Raw genomic sequence first — 23,541 nt, forward strand, 5'->3', positions numbered from 1 at the left:
TTGTACATTTCTCAGAGAGCCTTTCGCTTTCTCCCTACAATCTTACCACTGGCCTGCACAACTCTATCCAGGGTATTCTGACTTGCCCATGTCAGGGAGCGAAACCAGGCAACTACACTAAATGTTAAGACAGGTTCAATAAAACATCTGTAAAAGGCTGTAAAGCAGATTGATTGACATTCAGCCTCATAAGTTTAAGCAGGAAGTACAGTCTGGATTGACACTAACCCACTATTGGCTCCAAAATTCAATGTATTGTCAACTATTGTACTGAGGTACTTATACTCCTCCACCTGTTCTATGCTCTGGTCACCAATGGTGATTTCTTTCGGAGCTGAAGATTGCTTCCTAAAGTCTATGCTAAGGTCTTTAGTCTTGGTGGCATTCAGATCCAGGAAGTTCTCCTTGCACCAGAGGTCAAACTTGTCCACTGTAGACAATCATGTCCTCAGAATTGGAAGTTCCAATAACAGTTCCATCTTAGTATTGTATGTATGTTATCTCAGGGCAGGTGCTCCTACAGTCATCTGTATAGTGTGTAAATAGGACAGGAGAGATGACTGAGCTCTGTGGTGATCCAGTTGAGATGGTTTTCTTAGTGCTGCACTCACCGTTGAATCTCACCCATTGTGGTCTATTTGACAAAAAATATCAAATCCACAGAATGAGGATTCTGACCCATTTAGATGTGGCTGTATTGTGTTTAAAGCACTGGAAAAGTCTGCAAACATAATCCGGGCATAGGATTTATGCTTCTCAAGATGGGACTGAGCCAGGTGTAGTAAGTACACAAGAGCATCGTCCACTCCTCTCTGTTGCTTGTAGGTGAATTGAAAGGGGTCTACAATGTCTCAAACCTTGTTTTGTATGTGGGAGAGAACCAGGCGCTCAAAACGTTTAATTAAGACATGTGTTAATGCAAAGGTGTGGTAATCATTTAGAACAGCAGGGCGGCTCTTCTTGGGCACTGGGCATACGATGGATGATTTCCACAGAGCTGGTACTGTGTGCTCCCTCAGTGAGCAATTGAACAGCTCACAGAACACACCCGACAATTCCTTGTGACAGGATTTCAGAACATGGTTACTGATGTTATCTGGGCCAGTGGCTTTGTTGACTGATATTTTTTTTAATACCCTATCAACATCTGCTTCCTCTAACTAAATCAGCTTCCCCTTGTGCTAAAGATAAAAGTTCACACTTTCTCAGTACTAAAGTCCAGACTATCAAATCTACAATAAAAGAGTTCAGACTTTGCAAACTCAATACAATGTTCTTTTGATTGGACATTGGGCTCAGTGTAATTGGTTGGTAGTCCAGAGAGGGTTTTTAGGCCCTTCCAAGCATCCCTCATGTTTCCGTCCTGGAATAGTCCTTGAACCTTTTCGGTAAGCCCTTTTTGCTTTTATTTGTCTTTTCAGGCTGTTTTGATTCCATTCTATTACCAGAAGAAAGTGCTAATTTTTTGTAGTTCAATGTTGTTTTCAGTTCCTTTATAATCCAAGACGTATTATTTGAAAACACTTGAACTCTTTTTGAAGGGACCACTATATCCTCACAAAAATGTACAGTACCAGTCAAAAGTTTGGACACACCTATTCATTCAAGGGTTTTTCTTTATTTTTGCTATTTTCTACATTGTAGAATAATAGTGAAGACATCACAACTATGACATAACACATTTGGAATCATGTAGTAACCAAAAAAGTTAAGCAATGTCAAAGAAAATATATTTTCCATTTTAGATTCTTCAAAGTAGCCACCCTTGATGCCTTGATGACAGCTTTGTACACTCTTGGCATTCTCTCAACCAGCTTGATGAGGAATGCTTTTCCAACAGTGTGTGGAGGCCAGGTCATCTGATGCTGCACTCCATCACTCTCCTTCTTGGTAAAATAGCCTGGGGGTGTGTTTTGGGTCATTGTCCTGTTGAAAAACAAATGATAGTCCCACTAAGCGCAAACCAGATAGGATGGCTTATCGCTGCAGAATGCTGTGGTAGCCGTGCTGGTTAAGTGTGCACCTCCACACCATCACACCTCCTGCTCCATGCTTCACGGTGGGAACCACACATGCTGAGATAATCCGTTCACCTACTCTGCGTCTCACAAAGACACGGCTGCTGGAACCAAAAATCTCAAATTTGGACTCATCAGACCAAAGGACAGATTTCCAGCGGTCTAATGTCCATTGCTCATGTTTCTTGGCCCAAGCAAGTCTCTTATTCTTATTGGTGTCCTTTAGTAGTGGTTTCTTTGCACCAATTTGACCATGAAGGCCTGATTCACGCAGTCTCCTCTGAACAGTTGATGTTGAGATGTGTCTGTTACTTGAACTCTGTGAAGCATTTACTTGGGCTGCAATTTCTGAGGCTGGTAACTCTAATGAACTTATATTCTGCAGTAGAGGTAACTCTGGGTCTTCCTTTCATGTGGCGGTCCTCATGAGAGCCAGTTTCATCATAACGCTTGATGGTTTTTGCAACTGCACTTGAAGAAACTTTCAAAGTCCTTGAAATGTCCCGTATTGACTGACCTTCATGTCTTAAAGTAATGATGGACTGTCGTTTCTCTTATTTGAGCTGTTCTTGCCATAATATGGACTTGGTCTTTTACCAAATAGGGCTATCTTCTGTATAACACCGCTACCTTGTCACAACACAACTGATTGGCTCAAATGCATTAAGAAGGAAAGAAATTCCACAAATTAACTATTAACAAGGCACACCTGTTAATTGAAATCCATTCCAGGTGACTACCTCATGAAGCTGGTTGAGAGAATGCCAAGTGTGTGCAAAGCTGTCATCAAAGCAAAGGGTGGCTACTTTGAAGAATCTCAAATATAAAATATATTTTGATTTGTTTAAAAAAAAAATGGTTACTACATGATTCCATGTGTGTTATTTCATAGTTTTGATGTCTTCACTATTAGTCTACAATGTAGAAAATAGTAAAAAATAAAGAAAAACCCTTGAATGAGTAGGTGTGTCCAAACTTTTGACTGGTACTGTATGTAATCAGACTAGGGCTAACCCCGTTTAGTCGAATGGTTGATTGTTTGGTCGATAGGCTGTTGGTCGGCCGAGATTTTTTTTGTCAAGCAGTGGCAAATATATATAAAAAAATGTATGTTAATTTCTGTTAATGCATTCACTATATCATTACAGTCTTACCATTGTCATTATAGGAGTGGACACTTTGTTTGCAGAGCACACAAACTAGGCTACATTTGTGAAAAATAAGTTTGGATTTATTTCATTCCATTTACGAGTTGTCAATCTTGAGTAAGGACACGCACCTGATTATGCATAGAAGTAGGCCTAGGCTACCTGGCCTGAGCGCAAATGTAGGCCTATAAATGTTAACTCTTAACTCACCATCACTGTGTAGCTTCTAAAAGTAAACATTTTCTTCGCCTCAAACAGCAAGTAAGAAACAAAGTCTGTTTTTACCTCCATTGAGAATGACATTAGTTCCTCAACGTAGCCTATTTGAAAAATCTTTCCAGCTCTCTCCCTTTTAATAACCACTCAGCATGAAAGGGGAAACAAATGGCATGCTCTGATCCGGTGGAAATGTCATAAAATAGGCCTACCTGATTACTTCTTATCCCTTGCGCAAATAGTCTACAGCGGTGTCTGTCTGTCCAGAGCTCACTGGCACAGGAAACTCTGAGGGCCCAGAATATTTTATACAATGTTGCAAGTTTGCTAGCACCATCAAGCTGGACCAAGTTAATAGTTGATACAATGTTTCAAGTTCCTTGCAGACAGTCCATGCATGGCCAATGTAATTTATAGGATATTTATTTTTATCAGGATATTTTCTACCTGCAGTCTGCAAAGTTTTTATTTGTTGGTTTATGTAGGCTATTCTTACATGCTGGCAATGGCAATAGAAGTTACTTTTAGATTTTTATCATTTTCATTTAAATATAATTTTGATTATCCACATGATGTTGATTTTGAGATATGAAGACTTTATTATAAATTAAATGAAACTGTTCCACGAAAATGTGCATATGAAAATCATAACTGGCATGCAGAGCAGTAGAAATGGTACGATAACTTGGCAATCCAAATGGAAAAGGTTGCCGACCGCTGGTTTAGCCTATTACCAGCAACTTTAGGAGTGTAATGTCAGAATCTGCAAAGACCAGCAGCAGCGGCAGCGGGTGGAGGACGGTTGGGAACAGGGTTTTTTCTTCTGGTTAGGCTATATTGATCTCTGGCTCCCTCTTTAGTACATTTTCGTCTTAATTTTTAATTGTAGTGCTTAACGCATCAGACAAGCTCAGTAGCACACATACAGTTGATTCTATTCAAATACAGTGGGGAAAAAAAGTATTTAGTCAGCCACCAATTGTGCAAGTTCTCCCACTTAAAAAGACGAGAGAGGCCTGTAATTTTCATCATAGGTACACGTCAACTATGACAGACAAATTGAGAAAAAAAAATCCAGAAAATCACATTGTAGGATTATTAATGAATTTATTTGCAAATTATGGTGGAAAATAAGTATTTGGTCACCTACAAACAAGCAAGATTTCTGGCTCTCACAGACCTGTAACTTCTTCTTTAAGAGGCTCCTCTGTCCTCCACTCGTTACCTGTATTAATGGCACCTGTTTGAACTTGTTATCAGTATAAAAGACACCTGTCCACAACCTCAAACAGTCACACTTCAAACTCCACTATGGCCAAGACCAAAGAGCTGTCAAAGGACACCAGAAACAAAATTGTAGACCTGCACCAGGCTGGGAAGACTGAATCTGCAATAGGTAAGCAGCTTGGTTTGAATAAATCAACTGTGGGAGCAATTACTAGGAAATGGAAGACATACAAGACCACTGATAATCTCCCTCGATCTGGGGCTCCACGCAAGATCTCACCCCGTGGGGTCAAAATGATTACAAGAACAGTGAGCAAAAATCCCAGAACCACATGGGGGGACCAAGTGAATGACCTGCAGAGAGCTGGGACCAAAGTAACAAAGCCTACCATCAGTAACACACTACGCCGCCAGGGACTCAAATCCTGCAGTGCCAGACGTGTCCCCCTGCTTAAGCCAGTACATGTCCAGGCCCATCTGAAGTTTGCTAGAGTGCATTTGGATGATCCAGAAGAGGATTGGGAGAATGTCATATGGTCAGATGAAACCAAAATAGAACTTTTTGGTAAAAACTCAACTCGTCGTGTTTGGAGGACAAAGAATGCTGAGTTGCATCCAAAGAACACCATACCTACTGTGAAGCATGGGGGTGGAAACATCATGCTTTGGGGCTGTTTTTCTGCAAAGGGACCAGGACGACTGATCCGTGTAAAGGAAAGAATGAATGGGGCCATGTATCGTGAGATTTTGAGTGAAAACCTCCTTCCATCAGCAAGGGCATTGAAGATGAAACGTGGCTGGGTCTTTCAGCATGACAATGATCCCAAACACACCGCCCGGGCAACGAAGGAGTGGCTTTGTAAGAAGCATTTCAAGGTCCTGGAGTGGCCTAGCCAGTCTCCAGATCTCAACCACATAGAAAATCTTTGGAGGGAGTTGAAAGTCCGTGTTGCCCAGCGACAGTCCCAAAACATCACTGCTCTAGAGGAGATCTGCATGGAGGAATGGGCCAAAATACCAGCAACAGTGTGTGAAAACCTTGTGAAGACTTACAGAAAACGTTTGACCTGTGTCATTGCCAACAAAGGGTACATAACAAAGTATTGAGAAACTTTTGTTATTGACCAAATACTTATTTTCCACCATAATTTGCAAATAAATTCATTACAAATCCTACAATGTGATTTTCTGGATTTTTTTTTTTTTGTCTGTCATAGTTGACGTGTACCTATGATGAAAATTACAGGCCTCTCTCATCTTTTTAAGTGGGAGAACTTGCACAATTGGTGGCTGACTAAATACTTTTTTCCCCACTGTATAGGGTGTCTATTTATGGAAAAATACACATTAAAAAATCGATTGGTTGAAAGAACAGACGACTCTCGGTCGACCAAGATTTTTTTTTAGTTGGGGACAGCGCTAAATTAGACACAGCCTCTGCTGTCATCCAGTGCGGCATTTTCTGAGAACACAGTCCAATCAGTACTGTCAAAGCAGTCTCGCAGTGCGGATGACTGCATTATGTTGAGCAATGCTTAGCAGAGCCTTCTGAATAGACTTATAGACATGGTTAATATCGCTAAAGCAAAGATATATTGTTTTACTACGCCTTGTAGAGTGTACAAAACATTCAGAACATCTCCCTAATATTGAGTTTAAACAATTTGCATGACCGTTTCCGTATGTACAAAGGAAATGCAAATGACATCATTTGTTTGCTGGAGCCAAGGCTTTCAACTGACTCTCTTAGGGGAAGGCTCATCCCCCTTCCCTACAAGTACTGATCAGCTTGAGATTTTTGATCTGGAACCTTCCATCGTGAAACAGGAGATTTGTGTGGTGTAAGTGAACCGACTGTATGCAGAATAGTCCCCAAAGTCTCCAATGCTATTTGTGAACTGAAAGACAATTACATCAAGTTCCCTGATGCTGCTGCCCAAGCCAACTACAAGGTGGAGTTCTATGAATATGGGAACTTCCCTAGAGTCATTGGCTGTATAGATAGATGTCATATTCCCATCAAGTGTCCCTCTACAGTAGATGCTGAGGAGTACAGAAATCGTAAAAACTGGTTCTTAATAAATGTACAAAGTGTGTGCACTTCCAATTTATACTTCTCCAACATTGTTGCATGTTGAAATCTCATGACTCAAGGATTTTCCAAAACTCCTATTTGTATGCTCAGCTTGAAGGCGGACAACATAGCGGAATCATACATGGTGACTGTGGTTTTGCACAGACCAACTTCTTGTTCACCCCCTATCTTCATGTAGGACCAATAGGACCTGAGCAACAACGTTACAACCAAGCTCATATCCGCACCAGAAGTGTAGTGGAGCGCATATTTTGTGTATGGAAGAGTTGTTTCAAGTGTTTAAGAAACACATTGCCATTCAACCAAGAAGATGCTGCATTGTCATAAATGCAACAGCAGTGTTTCACAATTACCTCAAACAGCATGGCTGCCAGATCCTCGCATTGAAGATGAGGATGACCCAGATGTTCCCATGGTTGAGGCAGTAATGGACTAACCTGATGAGATGCTTTTGCCATGCAGCACTTCTCACAACAAAGATAACTCAAGTGATTGAAGCAAACAATAGCCATGGATTGGTAACAAAAAGGTTTTCATTCACAAATTGAAATATCGGGACCCCGAACGAGTGCTGGTTTGAGAAGAACATTGGTACTGCTACCTCTTCAGGTTTCTCTCCTACTCCTTCATAGCCAACTCAACATGAAGAATTCACATCTTCATATCAGGTTCTTCTTTTAAATACATTAGTTTGTGCTCATGAAATTCCATGGCCAGTTTCTCATGCATGCAGAGCCTCTTTGTCTTTGTCCTCCGGCCTGGTTTAGTGACACAATCTTCCCTCCTGGCTGCTGCAGATGTAGTGGGCTGACCTTCATCCTGTCTAATCCCATCCAAGCTATGGTGATCATCTGCCTCTAGAAAATGATTACATTGCTGCATTAGAGAATATTATTTATTCAAGAGTTGAGTTCATTACATAATTTTTATTATGGGAGTGCATGAGATGACTGACAACATTCCATTTCCCCTGCAGTCTGGGGATTGCACATGTTGAATGAATGTGTCCTACCAAATTAGGATTGGAACGATCCCCCATCTGAACTGTCCAAATGGTCATTATCGGGGATACCTTCCAGGGGATGCTGGCTATCAATGATCCCGGTCAACAAGTCCCCCAGCTCATCTGTCTCCGGTCTTAATGGGGGTCCGTCACCAGTCTTGAAACTCTTCCTACGAGCAACAGCATTTGTCTTCTTTAAGTAGATTATGTTTTTCCACAGGACCTTAGAAAGACAAAACAATATAGAAATGATATTAGTAATTATGTATGATATTGTTTGTATTAGATTTCTGTCACACAAATACATTTAGGCCCCACTGTGTTGTGTTACACAAGAAAACTAACATTTTAACGTGACTGATTAGTAAAAGTGGGCCAACAATAAATACAGTATCTTACCTGAAGTTGTTGTAGCATCCTTTTGTTTACTTTTTCATTTGAGTTTAATTCATTACAAATGGTAGTCCAGACATTATTTTTCTTGTAATCTGTTGATGAATCATGCTGTTTGTTCACGATAATTGGGTGGTTTGACACAATTGTGACCCACCACCTGGATTCGGTCCTATGTACCAGAATTTGAAATTGTGTTTTTCACATTGGATAAAAGTAGAGACTCAGAGCACAATTTGCTTTAAGAGGGATTTTACAAAGTCACTGAAATTCTTTGAATGTTTTATTTTACCTCCATCCATTGCTTGGTTTTAGGTGACTTGCTCCAATTCCACAAAAGGCTTATGTATTAGTGTCCTATCCCTGGTTTTTGAAACATCCTCAGGTCAGCACCAAGTGCACATTATTAATCTAATTAGGCTTCACAAAGATTAACTGGTTAGTCCTTACTTACGGTGAGGGAAAAAAGTATTTGATCCCCTGCTGATTTTGTACATTTGCCCACTGACAAAGACATGATCAGTCTATACTTTTAATGGTAGGTTAATTTGAACAGTGAGAGACAGAATAACAACAAAAATATCCAGAAAAACGCATGTCAAAAATGTTAAAAATTGATTTGCATTTTAATGAGGGAAATAAGTATTTGACCCCCTCTCAATCAGAAAGATTTCTGGCTCCCAGGTGCCTTTTATACAGGTAACGAGCTGAGATTAGGAGCACACTCTTAAAGGGAGTGCTCCTAATCTCAGCTTGTTACCTGTATAAAAGATGCCTGTCCACAGAAGCAATCAATCAATCAGATTCCAAACTCTCCACCATGGCCAAGACCAAAGAGCTCTCCAAGGATGTCAGGGACAAGATTGTAGACCTACACAAGGCTGGAATGGGCTACAAGAAGATCGCCAAGCAGCTTGGTGAGAAGGTGACAACAGTTGGTGTGATTATTTGCAAATCTCCCTCGGCCTGGGGCTCCATGCAAGATCTCACCTCGTGGAGTTGCAATGATTATGAGAACGGTGAGGAATCAGCCCAGAACTACACAGGAGGATCTTGTCAAGGATCTCAAGGCAGCTGGAACCATAGTCACCAAGAAAACAATTGGTAACACACTACGCCGTGAAGGACTGAAATCCTGCAGCGCCCGCAAGGACCCCCGGCTCAAGAAAGCACATATACAGGCCCATCTGAAGTTTTCCAATGAACATCTAAATGATTCAGAGGAGAACTGGGTGAAAGTGTTGTGGTCAGATGAGACCAAAATCGAGCTCTTTGGCATCAACTCAACTCGCCGAGGAATGCTGCCTATGACCCCAAGAACACCATCCCCACCGTCAAACATGGAGGTGGAAACATTATGCTTTGGGGGTGATTTTCTGCTAAGGGGACAGGACAACTTCACCGCATCAAAGGGACGATGGACGGGGCCATGTACCGTCAAATCTTGGGTGAGAACCTCCTTCCCTCAGCCAGGGCATTGAAAATGGGTCGTGGATGGGTATTCCAGCATGACAATGACCCAAAACACACGGCCAAGGCAACAAAGGAGTGGCTCAAGAAGAGGCACATTAAGGTCCTGGAGTGGCCTAGCCAGTCTCCAGACCTTAATCCCATAGAAAATCTGTAGAGGGAGCTGAAGGTTCGAGTTGCCAAACGTCAGCCTCGAAACCTTAATGACTTTAAGGAGAAGATCTGCAAAGAGGAGTGGGACAAAATCCCTCCTGAGATGTGTGCAAACCTGGTGGCCAACAACAAGAAACATCTGACCTCTGTGATTGCCAAAAAGGGTTTTGCCACCAAGTACTAAGTCATGTTTTGCAGAGGGGTCAAATACTTATTTCCCTCATGAAAATGCAAATCAATTTATAATATTTTTGACATGCATTTTCTTGATTTTTGTTGTTGTTATTCTGTCTCTCACTGTTCAAATAAACCTACCATTAAAATTATAGACTGATCATGTCTTTGTCAGTGGGCAAACGTACAAAATCAGCAGGGAATCAAATACTTTTTTCCCTCACTGTACCTTAGTCTGGGACTCCCTGGTCTAGAACTAATTCATCTGAATTTAAGCAACGTCAAAGAAAGCCTTTTTTTTTTTACTCTGGATTAATTTAAGTAGGATTTATTTTGGTTAAAAAAAAACATGACTCCATTCCCTGCCTCAAATACACATGCTGTTCACCAGTCTCATCAGTCAACCTCTCCGATCATTTTCATGATGTCCATCCGGTTTGTTTCTATATGCCATATCTTTCTAACTGTGCTCTTTCACAAAACCTCTGAACCTATATGTGACACTCTGGCTCCACGGACCTTTATTCTTGAGCCAGGGTTGTTCATGTTCATTTGTTTTGGGTGTATTTCTATGTGGGGGTGTCTAGGTTGTTGTATTTCTATGTTGGGTGATTGTGCGTGTTTGTATTCATTGACTCCCAATCGGAGGTAACGAGTGTCAGCTGTTCGGCTCGTTATCTCTGATTGGGAGCCATATTTAAGATGTAGGTTTCTGGTGTTAGTGGTGGGTTATTGTTCCAAATGTTCTATGTTCAGTCTGTGTACTGAGGACGTCACGGTTCGTGTTTTGTTTTGTCGTGTGTTTCTTTATCAAATTAAAGTCATGTTCACTCGCTACGCTGCGCATTGGTTTCATCCTTACAACCGCCGTGACAGAATAACCCACCACAAGAGGACCAAGCGGCGTAACAAGCAGGGTGTCCAGGAGCCGACGCCCTTTCCAACTTTAGCGGATATCCACTTTAACTGGGTCAAGCCGCGTGAGGAGGAGAGATGTTGGACTTGGGAGCAGAGGATGGAGAGTCTGGAGAGTCTGGCGAGGAAGATAGATGCCTGGTCCACGGGGAGGAGAAACCCCCAGAAATTTTTTTGGGGGGGGCTCACGACGTCGGGGCAGAAGGTGTACGGCCCGGAGGAGTGCAAGAGGTTGGCAGATATGGCCGCCAGTACAAGGGGGCTACTGGGTGAAGCAGGGAAGGAAAGTGTTGAGGCACGGCATGAGGTACTGGGGTGTGTAACCAGTTCGGTCCGGCCCGTTCCTAGTCCCGAGGTGCAGCCAGTAGTGTGTGTTCCCCGTACGGTACGGCCTGTTCCGGCCCCTCGCACTAAGTGTACGGTGCGCGTCGCCAGCCCGGTTCAGCCTGTCCCTGCACCACGTAGGATGCCTACGGTGTGCGTCGTCAGCCCAGCCCGGCCGGTCCCTGCGCCACGTAGGATGCCTACGGTGTGCGTCGCCAGCCCAGCCCGGCCTGTTCCTGTGCCACGTAGGAAGCCTACGGTGCGCGTCAGACAGCCAGAGTCTGCCGTCTGCCCAACGGGGCCTGAACTGTCCGTCTGCCCAACGCCGTCTGAACGGCCCGTCTGCCCAACGGCGCCTGAACTGCCCGTCTGCCCAACGCCGTCTGAACTGTCCGTCTGCCAAGCGCCGCAGGAGCTGCCCGTCTGCCATGAGCCTGCAAAGCCGCCCGTCTGCCATGAGCCTACAGAGCCGTCCGCCAGACCGGAGCCGCTAGAGCTCTCCGCCAGACAGGATCAGCCAGAGCCTTCCGCCAGACAGGAGCAGCCAGAGCCTTCCGCCAGACAGGATCAGCCAGAGCCTTCCGCCAGACAGGATCAGCCAGAGCCTTCCGCCAGACAGGATCAGCCAGAGCCTTCCGCCAGACAGGATCCGCCAGAGCCAGCCAGCCAGGATCCGCCATTTAGCCCGGTGCTGCCCCTTAGTCCGGTGCTGCCCCTTAGTCCGGTGCCGCCCCTTAATCCAGTGGGGTTTAGTTGGGGGGTGGTCATGAGGAAGGGTAGACGAAAGCGGAGGTTGACTAAGGTGGAGTGGGGACCACGACCTGGGCCTGAGCCGCCACCAGGGACAGACGCCCACCCAGACCCTCCCCTAGACTGTTTGCTGGTGCGCCCGGAGGTCGCACCTTTAGGGGGGGGTAATGTGACACTCTGGCTCCACGGACCTTTATTCTTGAGCCAGGGTTGTTCATGTTCATTTGTTTTGGGTGTATTTCTATGTGGGGGTGTCTAGGTTGTTGTATTTCTATGTTGGGTGATTGTGCGTGTTTGTATTCATTGACTCCCAATCGGAGGTAACGAGTGTCAGCTGTTCGGCTCGTTATCTCTGATTGGGAGCCATATTTAAGATGTAGGTTTCTGGTGTTAGTGGTGGGTTATTGTTCCAAATGTTCTATGTTCAGTCTGTGTACTGAGGACGTCACGGTTCGTGTTTTGTTTTGTCGTGTGTTTCTTTATCAAATTAAAGTCATGTTCACTCGCTACGCTGCGCATTGGTTTCATCCTTACAACCGCCGTGACACTATAACCTATATACTTATTATGGACACAGTATGCTTTACATTAGTTATCTTGTTGCTTTTAGTTGTTGTTAGTTGTTATTAGTCCCATCCTTCAGCTCCATTCAACACCTCTATCGCTTAACACCATCCATATTGGATTTCTATTTGCCATATATTTTTCAACTGTACTGTGATGTTTCACCAAAGTTCTGAACCCTTCTATTCTCATTGTTTCTACAGACTGTAAATTGAAAATAAACATTTTTGCTAAAAGCATTATTATATTATTGATCGATTGACTATGACTTTTCAGATCACCCAGTAGTGCTATCTGCAGGGTTAGCTCCAGGTAAATATTGCAATCCTTCAGCCATTCCTGGACCTGTGACCAAAAACAAGCTACAAATGGACAGTACCAAAACAAATGATCTAATGATTCTGTCTCTTCGCAGCAAAATCTGCAGAGCTGGGAAGATTGTATCCCCCATATACTGTAAATAACATTCTATTGGTAGCAAGAATTTTGTATAATAATTTAAATTGAAAAATTCTAAGTTTTGAATCCGGCGTCGTTTTGCGTATCATTTCATAAACACTATGCCATGGAATCGGTACATCAAAAATCTCTTCCCAACTATTTTGCAATCTATATGGGATGGCTGTCAATCCTTTGGTCCTTAAATGAAACTGGTATACTTTTTTATTATCACAATTTTCTTTAACCAATTATGTTCTTTACGTAGGGCCGACAGACAAGTTCCTTACTTTTTCCCCCTTCCACTTTCCTCTTCCATTTTTGCGGTAATGCTGCAGTTATTTGGTTGTAATTTGGGGTAGAGCAGACATTTCCAAATGTTTTTGTTAGCTGCATGTGCGACATAACTCCACCAGTCCTACCTATGATATCATTTACGAAGATTATATCTTTTTTAAACAATTAATTGTTTTCTTTTTATTAATTAGTATATTTGAGTTTAACCACAATATTTGTTGCATTATTTGTTCTGTCGTTTCTGGGGGATTAAATTGAAATTGCAACCAACTTTCTATGGCTTGTTTTAGAAATAGTGATATTTGGGAGATTATTTCCTTTTCAAATAACTGAAAGTGAGAGGTTGTAATCTGAATAAAGGGAAAAAGGCCATTCTTGAACATGGGGTGAGACAATCTTACTAATTTGCTAGAGAACCAGTTCGGATTTAAGTATAACTTTTGTATGACTGAAGCTTTTAGTGATAGGTCTAATGCTTTAATATTTAATCATTTCTGTCCCCCGAATTCATATTCATTATATAAATAGGCCCGTTTAATTTTGTCTGGTTTGCCGTTCCAAATAAGATAGATTCTTTTTTTCTCATATATATATATTTTTTAACTGTTCACTAGGCATAGGCAAGACCATAAGTAAATAGGTAAACTGGGATAATACTAAAGAGTTAATCACAGTGATTTTTCCACAAATAGACAGGTATTTACCTTTCCATGGTAGCAAGATCTTATCTATTTTTGCTAACTTTCTATTGAAATTCATTGGAGTGAGATCATTTATTTCATTTGGGATATGTGTTCCGAGTATATCCACATCATCATCAGACCATTTTATTGGTAAACTACATGGTAATGTAAAAATTGTATTTTTTTGTGATCCAATACTTAATATAGTACATTTATCATAATTTGGTTATAATCCAGATAGGTTAGAAAATGTATCTAGATCCTCTATGAGGCTGTGGAGGGATTCAAGTTGTGGATTTAAAAGAAAACATGAATCATCAGCGTACAATGACACCTTTGTTTTTAATCCCTGGATTTCTAATCCCTTGATATTATTGTTGGATCAGATTTTAATAGCTAACATTTCGATGGCCATAATAAATAGATATGCCGATAGTGGACAACCTTGTTTTACTCCTCTTTGACAGTATGCTTTTAATGTTAACTTAATGATGATTTGAGTGCTTCAATATCAGCCCACCCACATTTCTGCAGGCCCACTCACCAACTAATTTCTGGCTACGCCACTAGGGAGTTGGACAGAGGTGGAGAGGGAGAGGGAGAGAAAGAGTGAGTGGGGAGGAAGTAAAAGGGAGTGGAAATAGGTGATAGGGAGAGGGGAAGGAGAGAGTTAGAAGAAAGGAGGAGGCAGAAAGTGAGATGGAGACGCAAAGTGGTAAGCTGCCTCTTGCACACATTGCCCACTGTGCACAGACATACAGACACACACACATGCACACTATTCAGAAGCATTTAGATACCATTTCACTCAGTGGCGGTCAGTGCCGTTTATGATGAGGGAGGAAGATGCATTTTTTCATGAGCATGGCCTTACTTCTATTACAGAATTTTGGAAGACTGTCATATTCCATTCACCCAGTTCAATGTAACATCGATAGGTTCACTACATAATACTTGAATTTTCCCTTTACCCATCATGAGGTTGCTACAACCTAGCCTATAAATTAAAGTTTACAACGTAGGTGCACACAGGTCGAGAGAAAATTTGAGATGACAGTGACACATGGACAGGCAGTGACACATTCAATACCGCCTTGCACACTCTTGCCTGCATCTAGCTTACCTATGGTGTAATCATTAGTCCAACAGTTGCAAACGAGAATTTCTATTGGACAAATTCAGGTATTTTTATCCGCGTTTCGTTTGCTTCTGTTTAAGAAATGTTTTTCAACAGAATTGGCAGAATGAATACACCCCTGATCATGCATAAACACAGTTCACTTTCATAGCAGCCACGTTGTATTCATTTTAGCCTCTATGCACTCTCCTCCTGTCACCCTTTCCCTTCATGCGGTAACGTTACAGTTTATAGTCAGTAAGCAGTTAGACCGGCGGCCCCGGTGGCAATAAATTAATAAAACCAAAAGCTTACCTTGTGTGAGGTGTGATTTGAAGGAGTCAGGCGCAGGAGGGCAAATCACAGAATAAAAGGTTTATTCCGAACACAGTAGTACGCAGCAATGCATCAAACACTTCAGTGCGGAAAACAGCTGCACTGGAAACAACGAAGCACACGTGAAAATAACCCGGCAATACAAAATAACAAAGAGCTCCACTGAGCTAATCGAACCTCCACAATAAACAATCACACACAAAGACAAGGGGGCAGAGGGAACACTTATACAGGTACTGACGAAGGGATATGAACTAGGTGTGTGCAATAAACAAGACAAGACAAATGGAATGATGAGATAAGAGCGGCAGTGGCTAGAAGGCCGGTGATGACGAACACCGAAGCCTGCCCGAACAAGAAGAGGAGGCAGCCTCGGAGGAAGTCGTGACACCTTGACTTGGAAGAGTTCCAGTGTTGTGTTGGATAGTCATTGTCAGCTAGCTAACATAGCATTCCTCTGTTTGAGCCGGGAATTTCAGGAACTAAACTAGCCAGCTGCATATGCTAGGTAAGTAAGTGAAACTGAAACTGAAAGAAAATTATGAATTCTCTCTCTCTCTCTCTCTCTCTCTCTCTCTCTCTCTCTCTCTCTCTCTCTTTGAGTCAACTACTCACCACATCTTATGCACTGTAGTGCTAGCTAGCTGTAGCTTATGCTTTCAGTACTAGATTCATTCTCTCATCCTTTGATTGGGTGGACAAAATGTCAGTTCATGCTGCAAGAGCTCTGATAGGTTGGAGGACATCCTCTGGAAGTTGTCATAATTACTGTGTAAGTTTATGGAAGGGGGTGAGAACCAAGAGCCTCCTAGGTTTTGTATTGAAGTCAATGTACCAAGAGGAGGACGGAAGCTAGCTGTCCTCTGGCTACACCATGGTGCTACCCAACACAGTGCTGTTGAGGCTACTGTAGACCTGTTTTAGTCAATTATTTGGTGACGTGAATATATTTAGTATAGTTTTATCTAAAAAGGATAACATTTTCAATGTTTTACTATTTTTATTGTTATGAAATTCACAGAGGAGGATGGTCCTCCCCTTCCTCCTCTGAGGAGCCTCCACTGATTTCACTCCAGTGGGATGTGCACATGACAGGGATTAAAATCTGATAAAACACTGGGAGAGAGAGAGAGAGAGAGAGAGAGAGAGAGAGAGAGAGAGAGAGAGAGAGAGAGAGAGAGAGAGAGAGAGAGAGAGAGAGAGAGAGAGAGAGAGAGAGAGAGAGAGAGAGAGAGAGAGAGAGGAGAGGAAGAAGGGACAAGGAGAGGGAGAGAGAGAGAGAGTTCTCTCAGTCTGTGTGGACACCAGGCCTCCTTCACTTGTTCCTTCACTCATCTAGTTTATTTTCTTGTTTTTCCTTTTATGAAAGGGCATAACATATAGTCTTGACTCGGAGAGGACAATGTACTGCTCTGTTCTGTGTGTGTGTGTGCATGCGTGCGTGCGTGTGTGTGTCTGTGTGTGACTAGCTAATTTCAGCTCATGTTGGGAGGCTGAGTGCAGGAGAATATGATTATGACATAACAGCGCTTAGAGAAACACAGAGAGAGAGAGAGAGAGAGAGAGAGAGAGAGAGAAGGATAAGTTAGCTTGTGTTTCATATACACACATTTTGAATACTTTATTTGGATCCACAGTAAAACATTTCAGTGGAGGGGAATCATACAAATTGACAGGAAAGCAAGATAAATGTTCCTTTCGCTTTCACTGTATCAGTTTCAGGTTCTGAAGCCAACAGGCTTAGTTTTAGGTCAGTGTAATGATGGCATTACATCGCCCTCTGCTGGAAACCTAGTGACCTTAGACAGGCAGTATATAAGTGCCACGCACACACACCCTTTGGAACACACTAAGGTGCAAACGCACTGACACACACACACACACACACACACACACACACACACACACACACACTGAGGCGCACACACACTGAGGCGCACATTCAAACATACACACAAACACACACACACTGAGCCACACACACAACCCACACTTAGATTGAATCACACCCTGGAGAGTGAGTGAAATCCCATCTGAGCTGGTGAAACAGCGATAGGAGACCACACACAGACACACATATACACACACATGCACACACACACACACTGCACGGAGATCAGTTGTTATATATCAGCTGCTGGCTTCAACACCATAATATTACTTTTCTGTCCTCAGGGCCAATTCCAATAGCACCAGAAGCAGATACAATAACAGGGATATCTCAGAGTACACCAACATGCACACAAAAACACACTTTTTTTTTTTTAAACACACAAACACGCTTTGCGAGATCCACAAGGTTTTGACATGCCACAAGACTGGGTTAGCCTGCTGAGCTAAATCCTAGGCATTAGCTTTGGGAGCTATTGCAAGTATTCAGTTCCCAGGCTAGGTTACTCATTATGGAAGCGTGGTTACTTAACCACCTCTCCTATACAGTTGAAGTCGGATGTTTACATACACCTTAGCCAAATACATTTAAACTCAGTTTTTCACAATTCCTGACATTTAATCCTAGTACAAAATTCCCTGTCTTAGGTCAGTTAGGATCACCACTTTATTTTAAGAATGTGAAATATCAGAATAATAGTAGAGAGAATGATTTATTTAAGCTTTTTATTTCTTTCATCACATTCCCAGAGGGTCAGAAGTTTACATACACTCAATTAGTATTTGGTAGCATTGCCTTTAAATTGTTTAACTTGGGTCAAACTTTTCGGGTAGCCTTCCACAAGCTTCCCACAATAAGTTGGGTGAATTCTGGCCCATTCCTCCTGACAGAGCTGGTGTAACTGAGTCAGGTTTGTAGGCCACCTTGCTCGCACACGTTTTTTCAGTTCTGCCCACAACTTTTCTATAGGATTGAGGTCAGGGCTTTGTGAAGGCCACTCCAATACCTTGACTTTGTTGTCCTTAAGCCATTTTGCCACAACTTTGGAATTATGCTTGGGGTCATTGTCCATTTGGAAGACCCATTTGCGACCAAGCTTTAACTTCCTGACTGATGTCTTGCTTCAATATATCCACATAATTTTCCTTCCTCATGATGCCATCTATTTTGTGAAGCACACCAGTCCCTACTGCAGCAAAGCACCCCCACAGCATGATGCTGCCCACCCCGTGCGTCACGGTTGGGATGGTGTTCTTCGGCTTGCAAGCAACCCCCTTTTTCCTCCAAACATAACGATGGTCATTATGGCCAAACAGTTATATTTTTGTTTCATCAGACCAGAGGACATTTCTCCAAAAAGTATGATATTTGTCCCCATGTGCAGTTGCAAACCGTAGTCTGGCTTTTTTATGGCAGTTTTGGAGCAGTGGCTTCTTCCTTGCTGAGCGGCCTTTCAGGTTATGCCGATATAGGACTCGTTTTATTCTGGATACTTTTGTACCTGTTTCCTCCAGCATCTTCACAAGGTCCTTTGCTGTTGTTCTGGGATTGATTTGCACTTTTCGCACCAAAGTACGTTAACCTCTAGGAGACAGAATGCGTCTCCTTCCTGAGCGGTATGACGGCTGTGTGGTCCCATGGTGTTTATACTTGCGTACTATCATTTTCCCATGATGTCAAACAAAGAGGCACTGAGTTTGAAGGTAGGCCTTGAAATACATCCACAGGTACACCTCCAATTGACTCAAATTATATCAATTAGCCTATCAGAAGCTTCTAAAGCCATGACATCATTTTCTGGAATTTTGCAAGGTGTTTAAAGGCACAGTCAACTTAGTGTATGTAAACTTCTGACCCACTGGAATTGTGATACAGTGAATTATAAGTGAAAAAATCTGTCTGTAAACAATTGTTGGACAAATGACTTGTGTCATGCACAAAGTAGATGTCCTAACCGACTTGCCAAAACTATAGTTTTTTAACAAGAAATGTGTGGAGTGGTTGAAAAACCAACCTAAGTGTATGTAAACTTCTGACTTCAACTGTATGTAACACTCTACTCAGATACCGGCTTATTTTTCCTGTCCTTACAAAACAAACCTCCACCTTGCTTTTGTTTGTCTCGCCATATGTTGTTTACCAAAACAAACAGTCAGGGAAATGTAAATGTTTGTTGCGTGGTCCAATGAACATTTATAGCATTGTGCATTTGTGGCATGAGTGTTGAGAAATTATATAAAAAAAGAAACACAAACACACACACACACACACTCTTGGGAAGGAAACATATTTTTAATTTCATCCCTAAATAAAAATCAAGGTTTCCCTCCTGTTTCACTCCTGGGAATCTTTTCCCCTCAGGGAGACGGAAGGAGCAAGGGACTGACAGAGAACAGACAGAGAATGTTTTAAAAAATAAAAGTGAGACAGGAGTGAGCAGAGGGGAGAGGATAGGTAGGGAAGAGAAAGGTCTGTTCTTTGTCACCTAACGGTTAGAAATTACAATGAATTGATTCAACTGTGGAATAATGGCTTGGTGTTAGTTATGAGGCCTCTATTCAATCAGATTGAGAGTTGGCAGACATCCACATAGCGGTTGTTTCGGCGATGTGGTGTGGGATAATAATGATGACAGAACCCTGTGAGTTTGTATTTTGTATTTCGTGGTCGCACATTGAGATTTGTGGTTGCAAGTACGATTCGCAAATGTCTCATGACATTTTCCAAGCTTGTATCAGGAGGTGTGAACAATGTAACAACGGTCGCAAACTTGTAACTTGACATTTTAATACATTCAATAACATTTGCAAGAATAATTTATTTGAAGATTTATTCAATAGTCTGGCTCCAACAGATACAGTGAGCGAAAAAAGTATTTGATCCCCTGCTGATTTTGTACGTTTGCCCACTGACAAAGAAATGATCAGTCTACAATTTTAATGGTAGGTTTATTTGAACAGTGAGAGACAGAATAACAACAAAAGAATCCAGAAAAACGCATGTCGAAAATGTTATAAACTGATTTGCATTTTAATTAGGGAAATAAGTATTTGACCCCCTCTCAATCAGAAAGATTTCTGGCTCCCAGGTGTCTTTTATACAGGTAACGAGCTGATATTAGGAGCACACTCTTATAGGGAGTGGTCCTAATCTCAGTTTGTTACCTGTATAAAAGACGCCTGTCCACAGAAGCAATCAATCAATCAGATTCCAAACTCTCCACCATGGCCAAGACCAAAGAGCTCTCCAAGGATGTCAGGGACAAGATTGTAGACCTACACAAGGCTGGAATGGGCTACAAGACCATCGCCAAGCAGTTTGGTGAGACGGTAACAACAGTTGGTGTGATTATTCGCAAATGGAATAAACACAAAAGAACTGTCAATCTCCCTTGGCCTGGGGCTCCATGCAAGATCTCACCTCGTGAAGTTGCAATGATAATGAGAACGGTGAGGAATCAGCCCAGAACTACACGGGAGGATCTTGTCAATGATCTCAAAGCAGCTGGGACCATAGTCACCAAGAAAATAATTGGTAACACACTACGCCGTGAAGGACTGAAATCCTGCAGCGCCCGCAAGGTCCCCATGCTCAAGGAAGCACATATACAGGGCCGTCTGAAGTTTGCCAATGAACATCTGAATGATTCAGAGGAGAACTGGGTGAAAGTGTTGTGGTCAGATGAGACCAAAATGGAGCTCTTTGGCATCAACTCAACTCGCCGTGTTTGAGGGAGAATGAATGTTGCCTATGACCCCAAGAACACCATCCCCACCGTCAAACATGGAGGTGGAAACATTATGCTTTTGGGGGTGTTTTTCTGCTAAGGGGATAGGACAACTTCACCGCATCAAAGGGACGATGGTCAGGGCCATGTACCGTCAAATCTTGGGTGAGAACCCTCAGCCAGGGCATTGAAAATGCGTCGTGGATGTGTATTCCAGCATGACAATGACCCAAAACACACAGCCAAGGCAACAAAGGAGTGGCTCAAGAAGAAGCACATTAAGGTCCTGGAGTGGCCTAGCAAGTCTCCAGACCTTAATCCCATAGAAAATCTGTGGAGGGAGCTGAAGGTTCGAGTTGCCAAACGTCAGCCTCAAAACCTTAATGACTTGGAGAAGATCTGCAAAGAGGAGTGGGACAAAATCCCTCCTGAGATGTATGCAAACCTGTGGGCAACTACAAGAAACATCTGACCTCTGTGATTGCCAACAAGGGTTTTGCCACTAAGAACTAAGTCATGTTTTGCAGAGGGGTCAAATACTTATTTCCCTCATTAAAATGCAAATCAATTTATAAAATTTTTGACATGCGTTTTTCTGGATTTTTTTGTTGTTATTCTGTCTCTCACTGTTCAAATAAACCTACCATTAAGACTGATCATGTCTTTGTCAGTGGGCAAACGTACAAAATTAGCAGGGGATCAAATACTTTTTTCCCTCACTGTACCTTCTCATGCCACAGAGGCTGTGAGACATATGAGATGAGACAGGATGTCGAATGGTGCCAGAGAAGATCGTGCGTTACCACCATCAACAGCATGGGTGGTGAAATTGCATTTAGAATTAGAAGCTAGGTAGCTAGTGTGTACTAGCTAGCTTGCTAGTGTGTACTAGCTAGCTAGCCTAGCTAGTGTGTACTAGCTAGCTGCACAAGCAACAGTGGTTAACATATCACCTTGGACCAGAGCTAGTGCGTCGACTGGTATGTGTGTAGCACACTGACAGCCTGGAACAAAGCTATTGACTCACGTGATACACGAGACCAACAAACGTCTACAGGTTGTGTGCGCACATACCATTTCATACCCCCCCCCCCCCAAAAAACATCTGAGATGAACGCGCATGCACTTTGAGGTTCGCAGACCACTCGGCGTCAGCTGTTGTAATGTTACCAAGAGATTCGTAAGCTTGTAGACAGTTTTGTAAAGTTGTAGAAACCTTTACAAAAAAAGATTACTGTTAGAGTGCAGTACAGTTTTGTTAATGCCGTAATTATGCAGTGTTACTGCAGTTGCAGTGCACTATAACTGCAGTTCAATTATTGCGTCCAAAATACCACAGTCAACTGCAGTTACTGCACTTTTACTGCAGTTTCAAAACAGCAATCTTTTTGTGTAAGGGAAGAGATTCGCAGGTTTAAAAAATGGTTTGAGCAACTCTGGGGCCAGGACCTTTTACTCCTGACCAATCAGCCAACACCACAGCGCCTAATGTTGCAACAATTGGCTAGATTGTTCCATAAATCAAATCTCAGGAAGTAGCTTGCAGAGGAGAAGAGAAGTCATTTCTACAAAGTGACGTTATTAACATTGCTCCTCGGCCTGAAGGACTATAATAAAACAACCTACTTAATATGCCATTTAGCAGACGCTTTTATCCAAAGCGACTTACAGTCACGTGTGCATACATTTTTACGTATGGGTGGTCCCGGTGATCGAACCCACTACCCTGGCATTACAAGCGCCATGCTCTACCAATTGAGCTACAGAGGACCACATCTCTTTATATGTGTAGATCCATGTTTTTGTGAAAAGGCATGACAGTAGTTTGTTTATTATGTGAAAGATAATGGTATATTTTGGACAGACTCCATTGACGGCAGCTAAATTCAGCTAGCTAGCTAGCTGGCTTCTGACATTCATCCTAACTTTACTATCAAATGGCCAGCTCCATCAGGCAGCTTTAGATGCGAGGGGAAAACGAATATAATACCACTGTTGTGTCATCGGCAAACTTAATGATGGTGTTGGAGTCTTGCCTGGCCATGCAGTCATGAGTGAACAGGGAGTACAGGAGGGGACTGAGCACGCACCCCTGAGGAGCCCCCATGTTGAGGATCAGCGTGGCGGATGTGTTGTTACCTACCCTTACCACCTGGGGGCAGCCTGTCAGGAAGTCCAGGATCCAGTTGCAGAGGGAGGTGTTTAGTCCCATGGTCCTTAGCTTAGTGATGAGCTTTGAGGGCACTATGGTGAAGAACGCTTAGCTGTAGTCTGAATATGAATAGCATTCTCACATAGGTGTTCCTTTTGTCCAGGTGTGAAAGGGCAATGTGGAGCGCAATAGAGATTGCATCATCTGTGGATCTGTTGGGGCAGTATGCTAATTAGAGTGGGTCTAGGGTTTCTGGGATAATGGTGTTGATGTGAGCCATGACCAGCCTTTCAAAGCACTTCATGGCTACAGACGTGAGTGCTACGGGTTGGTAGTCATTTAGGCAGGTTACCTTAGTGATCTTGGCCACAGGGACTATGGTGGTCTGCTTGAAACATGTTTGTATTACAGACTCAGACAGGGAGAGGTTGTAAATGTCAGTGAAGACAC

At 42.6% G+C, this 23,541-nt stretch overlaps 1 pseudogene across 1 annotated transcript in view; it reads left to right on the top strand.

Annotated features, from left to right (window-relative positions):
- The window catches only part of LOC311099408 (putative nuclease HARBI1), a 63,777-nt pseudogene extending 56,637 nt beyond the window's left edge, over window positions 1-7,140 (top strand). The window contains exon 2 of the transcript in view: window positions 6,226-7,140. The product of the transcript in view is annotated as a putative nuclease HARBI1 (transcript). The remainder of the gene's footprint in view (window positions 1-6,225) is intronic.
- Window positions 7,141-23,541: the final 16,401 nt, after the last annotated feature.

This window comes from Coregonus lavaretus, assembly GCF_964263955.1.
Source record: "Coregonus lavaretus genome assembly, chromosome: 24".
Classification (NCBI taxonomy): Eukaryota; Metazoa; Chordata; class Actinopteri; order Salmoniformes; family Salmonidae; genus Coregonus; species Coregonus lavaretus.